The 14,266-nt window shown below is 50.5% G+C and overlaps 1 protein-coding gene across 1 annotated transcript in view; it reads left to right on the forward strand.

The window, feature by feature from the left end:
* TTC6 (tetratricopeptide repeat domain 6) overlaps positions 1-14,266 on the forward strand; it is a 1,112,931-nt gene that overhangs the window by 883,661 nt on the left and 215,004 nt on the right. The window lies entirely within an intron of this gene.

Here is a 14,266-nt window from a genome sequence, read left to right on the forward strand (position 1 = left end):
CCCTTAGCTTGGGATTGGGGTGGACATGGTATCTTCTGTTTTAGGGCTGAAGTCCTTTATCTTACCTGTTGAGAGGGGTCCATGAAAGACGTCCACCCATGCACACACTATACCTGCAGCGAGGGGTCCATGAAAGGCCTCCACATATGCCCACACTACACCTGCAGCGAGGGGGTCCAGGAAAGGCGTCCACCCATGCCCACACTATACCTGCAAAGAAGGGTCCAGGAAAGGCCTCCACATATGCCCACACTACACCTGCAGAAAGTGGTCCAGGAAAGGTGTCCACATATGCCCACTCTACACCTGCAGAAAGGCGTCCAGGAAAGGCCTCCACATATGCCCACACTACACCTGCAGAGAGGGGTCCAGGAAAGGTGTGCCCCTATGCCCACACTACACCTGCAGAGAGTGGTCCAGGAAAGGCCTCCACATATGCCCACACTACACCTGCAGCAAGGGGTCCAGGAAAGGCCTCCACATATGCCCACACTACACCTGCAGAGAGTGGTCCAGGAAAGGTGTCCACATATGCCCACTCTACACCTGCAGCGAGGGGGTCCAGGAATGGCGTCCACCCATGCCCACACTACAACTGCAGCAAGGGGTCCAGGAAAGGCGTCCACCCATGCCCACACTATACCTGCAGAGAAGGGTCCAGGAAAGGCCTCCACATATGCCCACACTACACCTGCAGCGAGGGGGTCCAGGAAAGGCGTCCACCCATGCCCACACTATACCTGCAAAGAAGGGTCCAGGAAAGGCCTCCACATATGCCCACACTACACCTGCAGAAAGGGGTCCAGGAAAGGCCTCCACATATGCCCTCTCTACACCTGCAGAAAGGGGTCCAGGAAAGGCCTCCACATATGCCCACACTACACCTGCGGCGAGGGGGTCCAGGAAAGGCGTCCACCCATGCCCACACTATACCTGCAGAGAGGGGTCCATGAAAGGCCTCCACATATGCCCACACTACACCTGCAGAGAGTGGTCCAGGAAAGGTGTCCACATATGCCCACACTACACCTGCAGCGAGGGGTCCATGAAAGGCCTCCACATATGCCCACACTACACCTGCAGAAAGGGGTCCAGGAAAGGTGTCCACATATGCCCTCTCTACACTTGCAGAAAGGGGTCCAGGAAAGGCCTCCACATATGCCCACACTACACCTGCAGCGAGGGGTCCATGAAAGCCCTCCACATATACCCACACAACACCTGCAGAGAGGGGTCCAGGAAAGGCCTCCACATATGCCCACAGTACACCTGCAGCGAGGGGTTCATGAAAGGCCTCCACATATGCCCACACTACACCTGCAGAAAGGGGTCCAGGAAAGGTGTCCACATATGCCCACTCTACACCTGCAGAAAGGGGTCCAGGAAAGGCCTCCACATATGCCCACACTACACCTGCAGCGAGGGGTTCATGAAAGGCCTCCACATATGCCCACTCTACACCTGCAGAAAGGGGTCCAGGAAAGGCCTCCACATATGCCCACACTACACCTGCAGCGAGGGGTTCATGAAAGGCCTCCACATATGCCCACACTACACCTGCAGAAAGGGGTCCAGGGAAGGTGTCCACATATGCCCACACTACACCTGCAGAAAGGGGTCCAGGAAAGGCCTCCACATATGCCCACACTACACCTGCAGCGAGGGGTCCAGGAAAGGCCTCCACATATGCCCACTCTACACCTGCAGAAAGGGGTCCAGGAAAGGCCTCCACATATGCCCACACTACACCTGCAGAAAGGGGTCCAGGAAAGGTGTCCACATATGCCCACTCTACACCTGCAGAAAGGGGTCCAGGAAAGGACTCCACATATGCCCACACTACACCTGCAGAAATGCGTCCAGGAAAGGCCTCCACATATGCCCACACTACACCTGCAGCGAGGGGTCCATGAAAGCCCTCCACATATGCCCACTCTACACCTGCAGAAAGGCGTCCAGGAAAGGCCTCCACATATGCCCACACTACACCTGCAGAAAGGGGTCCAGGAAAGGCCTCCACATATGCCCACACTACACCTGCAGCGAGGGGTCCATGAAAGCCCTCCACATATGCCCACACAACACCTGCAGAAAGGGGTCCAGGAAAGGTGTGCCCCTATGCCCACACAACACCTGCAGCGAGGGGTCCATGAAAGATGTCTGCCGATGCCCACGCTATACCTACATAGAGGAGTCCAGGAAAGTTGTCTACCTATGTCTACATTGCACTTGCAGAGAGGGGTCCTAGAAAGGTGTCTATGCCTACACTATACCTCAAGAGAGGGGTCCTGGAAAGGTGTCTATGCCTACACTATACCTGAAGAGAGCGGTCCTGGAAAGGTTTCTATGCCCAAACTACACCTGCAGAGAGTGGTCTAGAAAAGGTGTCCATATATGCCCACCCCACAGCTGACATAGGTGTGCATTTCATTATGGGGTAATACATGCTTCAAATGGCCAGCTATGAATAGAGGTACATTCTCCAGCGCTTAGTGACTGCCCCTGGACATTGCATGCAGCTTCAGGGCAGTTAATGATTATCAATGGGTGCATCCCGACATGCTCTGGGAGTTAGTGAACAGCCGTGGCACGTGAAGAAGATCTTGAGGCAGTACTGGGCTTGCAGGAGGGGCAGCAGCACATCCTCTAAGAATTGCTCAGCAAGCATGGAACATTGAGAGACATTTCAGCCAGTTAATGACTGAGAGTGGGCATAGAGGCACATCCTGTGGGAGGTAGTGAGCAGGTTTGGGCTGTGGAATAGAACTTCTGATAGAGACTTCTAACCACAGATTTCTCACCTTTTAAATATTTCCAGGCGTCGGACTGAATGCGGAAACTTTTTCAGCAGTACCTCTGCGTACCAGTAGGTGGCACCATGCGGCTATGCGCTGACTCCTTTACTTTCCAGAAATGACTTTTGGATCATATATGTGCCCCTACCAAGAGCTGATGTCAGTTCCTTTCTTTCCGCGCTACAAGATGCAGATCCGGAGCTAGTTTTTGTCTCTTTGAGGCGGTTTACTTCAAAACAAATTCTGTGTCCAAGGGAAATGTCAACTCCCAAAATGACAGGTTTTAAGGACTGTGACAAAGAAATGTCTCTGAGAAAACCTCACTAGGTTTGCCAGTGGTGCTTGGGGTGGGGCTTCGAATGTAATGCAGCAGTGACAGCGTATCAATGAACCCTAAGGTCCATATGAGACCTTGCGGAGAAACTCTGTTGGCAAGCACTGAAAGACTCTGTGGCAAGACTGGTCCAAGTCGAAGGGTCGGTCCTGGTCCGTTCTCAGTCTAGAAGTGGTAGGAGTCGTTCCCAAGGTCAGTCTTCGAGCTCCAAGTTTTTGGGTAAGTCGAATAAAAAACATTGCCCCTTCCCCACTCACATACTCCTGAGAAGGCGTCATGGCATCACAATGCCTCTCGACCTTGCTCTGGAAGTCAGCCGACATTAGAGCCCATCCCACAACTTGTCCCAGCACAACTTGTATTTCTGAGGCCATCTACGACACCGAGTTAGATGGAAGAGATCCGCAAGTCCATGGTCTGACTCTTCGGTTCTTTAACGACTACCTCTGGTGCACCTATGGGCCCCAAGGAGCCGAGAGCCCTTCCTTTTGGGATATCACTGACGGGTTATTCCTCAGCACCAGATGGTACCTATGAATCCACCAATATCTCCCCCGTCTCCCACCCCAGCTCCTGCACCAACTCAGCCTCCTGCCCCAGCTCCACATCAATTCCTGGAACCTCAATGCCGATGCTGACTCCATCGACACTGGAGGACGAGGTGCCCATTGTGCTGTCTGGGCTCTGGGTTGGCGCTGCTACGACCCTTATTGAGGCCGCATTTGATTTCGGTCAAAGCAAGCCTTCCCTGCTTGAATTACAAACTCCTTAATGAACGAAACACATACTCCATTCCTTATTTGGTACGGATTCAGACAGCAGTTACGATGTGGGTGATGAGATAAGGCAATCACACCACAAAGAAAAGTGGTATGTTGACCTTCAAGAAGCCAGTGGCCTTGACACTTCCCCTAAGTTGGGACTCCTCTCACCTCCCGCCCTCCCACTGAGGAGAGTGCATCTTTTGCAGTGGTCATGCAAAGGGGAGCCAAAGTTCTCAAACTCCAACTTCCCACATTTAAGGTAAAAAAAAAATGTCTTGACGGAAGTGTTCCAGCTGGGGCGATCATCTACTGAGCCACTCCTTATCTTCAATGAGATATTGACATATTCTGTCTCAGGGGCTGGTCTAAACTTTTCTCCTGCCCCTCAGTCAATTGCCTAATTGTGAGATGCCAGCGCCCTGCACGGGGAAACCCTGCAGTTTTTCTTCCACACTCCTCCCTTGAAAGCTTTGTGGTGCAGCCATTTACCAGTCAGACAAACCTGAATACCTTACTGACTACTCCCCCAATAGGGAGTCCAAATGAGTGAATATCTTCGGGTAGAGGGTATTTTCTTCCATCAGTTTAGCCCTCAGGTCTATGAATTCCAGTTGCCCGCTGTGCTGCTATTTCCGCACTCTTTGGGATTCAGTGGCTCAAAGCCCTCCCAGGTGTCTCACGAGATCTCTGACTCGTTCTGACCCTAGCCATCCAGGATGGTTGGGATGCAGAAAGGTCCACAATTCGTTCTAGCTTGGATACCACTGATTCCATTGGGCTCTCTGTTTGCACCAGTGTCGCTATTCACTGACACGCCTGGCTGTGGTCCACCGGTTTTTCAGGCAATGTCCAATGGTCCTTCATGGACATGCCCGTTGACAGGAATCACCAAGGCAGATTCCGCTCTAGAGTGGGCCAAAGAGAGCAGAGCCACACCATACTCCCCAGGCTTATCTGCCCCACCTCGCCAGCTGCAAGAGCTCTACTGTTTCTTTCGTGGTTTCAGTAGAGGTACCCCAGACCGACAGCCAATTCAGCCTCAGCAAGGTACCCAGCAGTTTCACGGCGAAGGCCGCGATGCCCACCTCCCCTGCAGGGAAGGTAAGTGAGCCACTCAGTCCACTGGCCCTCCTGCCCCCGCATCCCCACATGCTCCCGTATCCCCACCTGCCAAACCCCTTTAGCTTGCCCTTAGTGGCGCGCAGCCACCCAATTGGAGGCAGGTTTCAATGATTATTGCCAGGTTGGCAGACCATAGCTTTGGACAGGTGTGTACTGCAGATAGTCGGAAACAGGGAACACATTGCCCTTCATTGCCACTCTGGGGCACCTACCACTGTCTGTAGAATGATTAACAGGGGACCATCTGTCCATCTTACAGAAGGAAGTGTGAGAGAAGTTGGCCTGGTATATGCTGTCCACTAGTTCTAGTGGGCACCTTGTATCAGTCCAAACAACCCCTTATGGTGAATTGGTTAAAGACAATCTTTATTGAAAGCTATCCTAGTGGTAGCTATGGAGAGCAGCCTTTGTGAGAAAGTGGCTCTGTATATACTGTTCCCTAATAGGTACAGGGTGTACAGAGTCCACAGTCCCCCAGAGGCTGATAGAGGTCAAAGTTAGGTATGACCTTACTCTCAAAAAGTGGTAGCTTGGTCGAGCAGTAAGGCAGTACCAGAGGACAGTGTAAAGCATTTATTGTACACACTCAGTCAGCAAATGGTTTCACACACTCAATAACTGAACTCTAGGCCAATGATTTGTATATATAAAATATATGCTTGTTTTATTTTTAGAACCACAAAGGGGGTAAAAATATACTTTCTCAGAATGAGAGGTTGAATATAAATACTTTTGTTTCAAGCAATAAATTTGTGTAAACAGTCACAGTTGGTTGCAATAAACAATCCTATTTCCTAAACATAACAATGCATTGAGCTCAATGGTAAATTCAGGTTAATTGTAATAAATTACTTTTTAGATTACTTTTGGAATTCCAGGTCTGGATCCTAGAACCAGCCTGGGATCAGTATTCAGAATCAAGTGATGAAAGTCGACTTAATAACTGTAATGATTTTTAAATAATATTTAGCTATTTCAAAAGTTAGCACTTAGAAAATATTTCACAGAAAACATTCAATGGATCTCTATGGCAAGAAATTCAAATTGCAGGTAGAGTACTTTATCGTTACTTTAGTAATCCAGGACTGGGTGCCTAGACCCAGGACTGGGGTCCTTATCAAAAGCAGGTAAGTAATTTCGTTTGCAGAAATGGTACGATTTTAAAAGAATATTTCAAATTTGCAAAAGTAGACACTTAGAAGAAATTTCACAGAAAAGCAGACAATGGTTTCCTATGGGAGAAAAATGAGTTAGAAGTAAGTATAGTTGTGAACACTTTTCAGAGTCAGGGCTGGGCACCAAGATCCCGCACTGGGAGCTCACCTAGGAGCAGGTGAGTAAATTCGTTTTTGTCACTTGGCTGATTTTTGGTGAATTTTTGCAGTTTTGAAAAGTTCACACTTAGAAGATTTTTGAAGAAAAAGCCAGTCAATGTTACCCTATGAGGAAAATGAAGTTAGCGGTTTACGGGTAAGTACTCGACTGGTAGTGTTGAAATTCCGGGCATGGACTCAGGGGTCCCCCAGTGTCAGGTAGGTACGGTTGGTTCACCCTCAGCGGTTTCAGGACGGCCGGGTGCAGAGAGAGTTGGGCCCAATGTTATCCTATGAGGGATAGGGGGGCCTTGGTTGGTGGCTGCTGTCTGGCAAGCCACGCGGCTGTGGGAGCTGGGCTCCTGGTCACTTACTCAGGGCAAGTGGGGAAGTAGGTTAGTGTAGAGAGGGCACTGCCAGGGCCACTCGGGCGGCTGGGTGCAGGGTGCTTTTGAGCCTTAGGGCGCTCAATGGAAATCAATGGGAATGTTCCGGTTTGGAAAGAGGCTGCAGGCTCGGGGACGAGGATGTTTCAGGTGCCACCACCACTTCGAGAGGTAAGTTGGGTAGTTGTAGGTTAGGTGGGTACCCCGGGATTGGGCACAGGGGGTCGCAGGGCGCCGGGTGCAGGGGTGCCTTTTGACGTCGGGAATCTTACCCTCTGGTTGATCGCGGCTGGGGTGGCACTTGGTTCTGAGGCTGCAGGCTTCTTCCGGGATGTCGAGGGGGGTCCTTGGGTGCCGGACTCTGGGTCACAGTCGCCGTGGGGTCGTCCTCTGGGTCTTTGTCCACTCCGGCACTGGCCAGGCTTGGCTGGTGCAGAGTGTGTTGGGTCCGCGGTCCCGGGCTGGTGCCAGGGATAGCAAGTAGGTTTCTTGAGTAGAGCCTCTACTCGTGGGAGTCCCAGGGGCTTAGAGCTAAAAGGTAGCCAGGTCCTCCGGGGTTGGTGAGGTTGCTGGCCACGTGGGATGCCGCGCTGGTGCAGGTTCGAGAGTCGACAGGCCGGTAGGGCTGGGGCCAAAGCAGTTGGTGTCTTCTTCTCTTTTTAGCAGCTGCAGGGCAGGTCTTTGTTCTTCTTGCTCTTCTTGTCGTTTTTCTATCTGGAATCTGAGGAAGGAAGGTTCAGGGGGCCCCTAAATACTAGATTTAGGGGCGTTACAGGTAGGTGAAGGCCAGGGACCAATGGGTCCTTGTCCTGGGGTGGGTACACCCCCTATCCTGCCTCTCTCCTGTGGGAGGGGGGCAGTAGCCTAATCCTGATAGGGTAGGGCCTCCCATCTTCAAGATGGCGAGAGCCCGGAGATGTGCTTCACCTCGCCTCCCCCACCTGAGGGGTGGGGTGGGCAGGCTGGCACATCCCCTGTCCTTGTATGGGGTTTCCGGCCAAGCTTCCCGCCAGAGTGGGGGGTTGCAGTGGCCTGGGGAAACTCCAACTGGCGGCATGCCTTTGAAGCTTCCCTTTGCTCATCCTGGGGGAGGAGATTTCTCACCTCACCCAGGATGTGCATTGTTGCAGGCCCGGGAGAGCAGGGGCTCTCCCACCCAGGGGTCCAGCAACGTGTCTGCTGTGTGGCAGCCTGGGCAGCCTCAGAGCAGACGTGGATTGCAAGTTAGCTGTAAGGGGGCATCTTCTAAGATGCCCTCTGGGGTGCTTAGTACATTAAATCCTACACTGGCATCAGTGTGGGTTCAATGTGCTGAGAAGTTTGATACCAAACTTCCCAGGCTTTAGTGGTGCCAATATGGTGCTGTGGAGCTCGTGTTTGACAAGCTCTCAGCACCATGTATTCTTAAATGACAGCACTGCACTTACAGTGCCCAGGAATGGACCCGGGTACTGTAGGGGCACAGGGCTCCTGCTCCTGTGCCCACACCATAGGCGTAATGCACCCAGCTAGAGGGGTGGCTGACATATGCCTTGGCAGTGTAGGTGATGGGCATGGTACACAGTGATGTGTGCCATGTCGACTCTTTGTTTTGTCCTGCACCCAGACACTCAGCCTGCAAGGGCAGTGTGTGTGTAAGGGTACAGGGCCTCTGAGGGTGGCACAATGAGTGCTGCAGCCCTTAGAGGCCTTCCCTGGTCACAAGGCCCTGGGTACCTAGGGTACCATTTACTAGGGGCTGACATGTGGCTAGGGTTTGCCAATTTGGAGTTTGTGTGGTTTAAGGAAGGAACATAGGCCCTGGGCACCTGATTGGCAGGAACCCAGGGTACACTCAATCGAAGTACATTCAGCAATTTAGCAAAAAGTGGGGGCATACCATGCAAGAAAGATGGCACTTTCTCACACAACCCCCCCCCCCCCAAACGAAAGGTGATGAGACTAACCTTGTCCTATGGAGTCTTCATTGTCTAAGTGGAAGAACCTGGAAAGTCCATCTGCATTGGCATGGGCAGTCCCTGGTCTGTGTTCCACTTCAAAGTCCATTCCCTGTAGGGAGATGGACCACCTCAGTAGTTTTGGATTTTCCCCTTTCATCTGCATTAGCCATCTGAGAGGTCTGTGGTCAGTTTGAACTAGGAAGTGAGTGCCAAACAAGTATGGCCTCAGCTTCTTCAGGGACCAAACCACAGCAAAGGCCTCCCTCTCAATGGCACTCCAACGCTGCTCTCTAGGGAGTAGTCTTCTGCTTATAAAAGCAACAGGTTGGTCTTGGCCTTCATCATTGGTCTGGGATAGGACCGCTCCTATCCCTAGCCCAGAGGCATCAGTCTGCACTATGAACTGCTTGGCATAATCTGGAGCTTTTAGAATTGGTGCTGAGCACATTGCTTCTTTTAGGGTGTCAAAAGCCTTTTGACAACTAACTGTCCAGTTAACTTTCTTGGGCATTTTCTTGGAGGTGAGTTCTGTGAGGGGGGTCACAATGGACCCATACCCCTTCACAAACCTCCTGTAGTACCCAGTCAAGCCAAGGAATGCCCTGACTTGGGTCTGGGTTGTTGGAGCTATCCAGTCCATGATGGCCTGGATTTTGGGTTGTAAGGGCTGTACCTGGCCTCCACCTACAAGGTGGCCCAAGTACACCACAGTGCCCTGCCCTATCTGGCATTTGGATGCCTTGATAGTGGGACCTGCACTCTGCAGAGCCTCTAAAACCTTCCCAAGGTGGATCAGGTGATCCTGCCAGGTGGAGCTAAAGACAGCAATATCATCAAGATAAGCTGCACTAAAGGACTCCAACCCAGCCAGGACATGGTTCACCAACCTCTGGAAGGTGGCAGGGGCATTCTTTAACCCAAAGGGCATCACAGTAAACTGATAATGCCCATCAGGGGTGGAGAATGCTGTCTTTTCTTTTGCTCCTGGGGCCATGCCAATCTGCCAGTACCCTGCAGTTAAGTCAAAGGTACTGAGAAATTTGGCAGCCCCCAATTTGTCTATCAGTTCATCTGCTCTTGGGATAGGGTGAGCATCTGTCTTGGTGACAGAGTTGAGCCCTCTATAGTCCACACAGAACCTCATCTCTCTCTTTTCACCCTGTTGATGAGGTTTGGGGACCAGAACCACTGGGCTAGCCCAGGGGCTCTCTGAAGGCTCAATGACCCCTAACTCCAGCATCTTGCTGACCTCAGCTTTGATGCTTTCCTTGACTTGATCTGACTGTCGATAGATTTTGTTCTTGACAGGTGCACTGTCCCCAGTGTCCACATCATGGGTACACCAGCTTGTCAGACCAGGGGTCAGGGAAAAGAGGCTAGCATATTGTTGCAAGACTTGCTTGCAGTCAGTCTGCTGTTGGGCAGAGAGGGTGTCTGAGAAAATCACACCATCTACTGACCCATCTTTTGGGCTGTAGGATAGGAGGTCAGGGAGTGGCTCACTCTCTGCTTCCTGCTCTTCATCAGTCACCATCAGCATGGTGATGTCAGCCCTATCATTGTAGAGTTTAAGGCGGTTCACATGGATGACCCTTTTGGGTGTCCTGCTAGTGCCCAGGTCAACTAGATAGGTGACCTCACTCTTTCTCTCTAGGATAGGGTAAGGGCCACTCCATTTGTTTTGGAGAGCCCTTGGTGCCACTGGCTCCAAAACCCACACCTGTTGCCCTGGTTGAAATTCAACCAGTGCAGCTTTTTGGTCATACCAGTGCTTCTGGAGCTCCTGGCTGGCCTCAAGGTTCTTGGATGCCTTTTCCATATACTCAGCCATTCTGGACCTTAGGCCAAGCACATAGTCCACTATGTCTTGTTTGGGTTCCTGAAGAGGCCTCTCCCAGCCCTCTTTTACAAGACATAGTGGTCCCCTTACAGGATGACCAAACAGAAGTTCAAAGGGTGAGAAACCTACTCCCTTCTGTGGCACTTCCCTGTAAGCGAAAAGCAAGCATGGTAACAGGACATCCCACCTCCTTTTGAGTTTCTCAGGGAGTCCCATGATCATACCTTTCAATGTCTTGTTGAACCTCTCAACAAGGCCATTGGTTTGTGGGTGGTAGGGTGTAGTAAACTTGTACTGCACTCCACACTCTTTCCACATGTGTGTTAGGTAAGCAGACATGAAGTTGGAACCTCTGTCTGAAACCACCTCCTTAGGAAAACCCACCCTGGTGAAGACACCCAGGAGGGCCTTGGCTACTGCAGGAGCTGTAGTAGTCCTAAGTGGAATTGCTTCAGGGTACCTAGTAGCATGATCCACTACTACTAGAATGAATTTGTTCCCTGAGGCTGTGGGAGGTTCAAGTGGACCCACAATGTCCACACCTACCCTTTCAAAGGGGACCCCCACCACTGGTAGTGGAATGAGGGGGGCCTTTGGGTGGCCACCTGTCTTGCCACTGGCCTGACAGGTAACACAGGAGCTGACAAACTCCTTCACCTTTTGGTGCATCTGGGGCCAGTAAAAGTGACTCACTAACCTTTCCCAAGTTTTGGATTGCCCCAGATGGCCAGCTAGGGGGATGTCATGAGCCAAAGTTAGGAGGAACTCCCTGTACTTCTGTGGCACTACCACCCTCCTGGTGGCTCCAGGAGTGGGGTCTCTTGCCTCAGCATACAGTAATCCCTCTTCCCAATAAGCTCTGTGGGTACCACTGACATCTCCCCTGGCTTCTGAAGCAGCTTGTTGTCTCAGGCTTTCAAGAGTGGGACAGTCTCGCTGGCCCTGGCACAGCTCTTCCCTAGAGGGTCCCCCTGGGCCCAAGAGTTCAACCTGGTAAGGGTCAAGCTCCATGGACTCAGTTCCCTCAGGGGTATCTACATCCTCTCCAGGGGGAGAGGGGTTCTGAGTGTTTGGCTGTACAGAAGCTGGTCCCCCAGTCTCCTTGCCCTTCCTCTTGGTTGGTTGGGCCATTATTCCAGGCTCCAAACCTACTTTTTCACCCTTCCTCTTGCTCTGTGCTCTGGTTTGCACACACACCAATTCAGGGATGCCCAGCATGGCTGCATGGGCTTTTAACTCAACTTCAGCCCAGGCTGAGGTTTCCAGATCATTTCCAAGCAGGCATGCAGCTGGCAACTTTGGAGAGACCACTACCTGTTTCAGGCCAGTAACCCCCCCCCAGCCTAATGTTACCATGGCCATGGGATGACTAGTGGTGACACTGTCAGCGTTGGTGACTGGGTAAGACTTCCCAATCAAGTATTGCTCAGGGGAAACCAGTGTGTCTTTCACCATAGTGACACTGGCACCTGTATCCCTCAGAGCTTCTACCCTAGTTCCATTTACCCAGGGGTACTGTAAGTATTTCTTTAAGTTGGGGGGCCACACAGCCACAGTGGCAAACTCCACTTCTCCCAAGGAGACTAAACTTGCTTCAGTGTGTTCCCAGATTTGCTCAGGGTACACCTCTGATCCCATTTGTATACTTGCTGCCCCAGGAGTGGCTGTACTGGGTGCCTTAGGGGCTTTGTTTTGGGGGCAAGATACAGTTAGGTGTCCCTGCTTCTTACAGGTATTACACGAGGCCTTTAAGGGATCAAAGTTCTTCCCCCTATATGGTTGGGGCACATAGGGAGTAGTTTGGGTCCCACCCACCTGAACAGGTTTTTGGGGCCCTTTGGAAGACTCTGACTTTTTATCTTGGGGATTCTCACCACCTTTCCCCTGGGGAGGTTTTGTGACCACCTTCTTTTGGTCACCCCCAGTGGTTGTCTTGGTCACCCTAGTCTTGACCCAGTGGTCTGCCTTCTTTCCCAATTCTTGGGGAGAAATTAGACCTAGGTCTACCAAATGCTGATGCAACTTTTCATTTGTGCAGTTACTCAAAATATGTTCCTTCATGAATAAATTGTACAATCCAGTAAAATCCTGCACACCATGTCCAGCTAACCAACCATCCAGTGTCTTCACTGAGAAATCTACAAAATCAATCCAGGACTGGGTCTGGGTTTTGTGAGCCCCCCTGAATCTAATTCTATACTCCTCAGTGGTGAATCCAAATCCCTCAATCAGAGCTTTCTTCATGAGGTCATAGGATCCTGCTTCTGGCCCAGAGAGAGTCAGAAGCCTGTCCCTGCAGTTCCCAGAGAGCAGTTCCCACAGGAGTGCCCCCCAGAGAGGTTTCTTTACTTTTCTGATATCACAAGCCCTCTCAAAGGCTGTGAACCATTTGGTGATATCATCACCTTCCTCAAATTTAGGGACAATCCCTTTGGGGATTTTAAGGTCAGAAGTTTCCTCCCTATCCTTGTTTTTATTATTGCTGCCACCATTGATGGGTGCTAAACCCATCTCTCTCCTTTCCTTTTCTAGAGCCAGGAGCCTGGACTCTAGATCTATTCTTTTGGCCAGCCTCACAAGGCTGTCCTCTTCACTGGGGGGTCCCCCAGTGTTGTCTCTGGGACCAGAGCCACCTGTGTGGTCTCTAGGTGCCCAGATGCTATGTCTTGAGTTGGAGGGTATGGGTGCCATCTCCTCCCTAGGGAATAGTATGGGGAGGTTGCTGTCCTCCTCCCCTGATTCCCTTTCCCCATCTGACTGGCTATCACCATGTTCAGATGGGTGGTCTTTAGCATACTCAGCCAGGAGCTCCTGGAGCCCTTGTTTGGTTGGATGCTGAACCATTTGTAAATTTTTGAGTTTACATAAGGACCTCAATTCCTTGAAAGACAAGTGTAAGTAAGGTGTGAGGTCGAGCTCCTCCACCAGGTCCATGTTATTATTATCACTAATAGCTGGGTTTGTTTGAGACATTCCAACCTGACAGTTCTAACCCTCTACCCTGACTATAGTGACTTTTATTTTTCTAAAATTCTAATGGGACTTAAGCAAGGCCCTAGCAAGACTTTTAGTAATTTTGGAAAAACCAATCAGAATTCTAAAGGCAATTTTTAAGAGTTCTGTCGTGTGATCAGATGGTAACCAAGTAGTCCAACAAATGCAAGTTTGTATCCCACCGCTGATCCACCAATGTGAGAAAGTGGCTCTGTATATACTGTTCCCTAATAGGTACAGGGTGTACAGAGTCCACAGTCCCCCAGAGGCTGATAGAGGTCAAAGTTAGGTATGACCTTACTCTCAAAAAGTGGTAGCTTGGTCGAGCAGTAAGGCAGTACCAGAGGACAGTGTAAAGCATTTATTGTACACACTCAGTCAGCAAATGGTTTCACACACTCAATAACTGAACTCTAGGCCAATGATTTGTATATATAAAATATATGCTTGTTTTATTTTTAGAACCACAAAGGGGGTAAAAATATACTTTCTCAGAATGAGAGGTTGAATATAAATACTTTTGTTTCAAGCAATAAATTTGTGTAAACAGTCACAGTTGGTTGCAATAAACAATCCTATTTCCTAAACATAACAATGCATTGAGCTCAATGGTAAATTCAGGTTAATTGTAATAAATTACTTTTTAGATTACTTTTGGAATTCCAGGTCTGGATCCTAGAACCAGCCTGGGGTCAGTATTCAGAATCAAGTGATGAAAGTCGACTTAATAACTGTAATGATTTTTAAATAATATTTAGCTATTTCAAAAGTTAGCACT

This window comes from Triturus cristatus, chromosome 9 (assembly GCF_964204655.1).
Source record: "Triturus cristatus chromosome 9, aTriCri1.1, whole genome shotgun sequence".
Classification (NCBI taxonomy): Eukaryota; Metazoa; Chordata; class Amphibia; order Caudata; family Salamandridae; genus Triturus; species Triturus cristatus.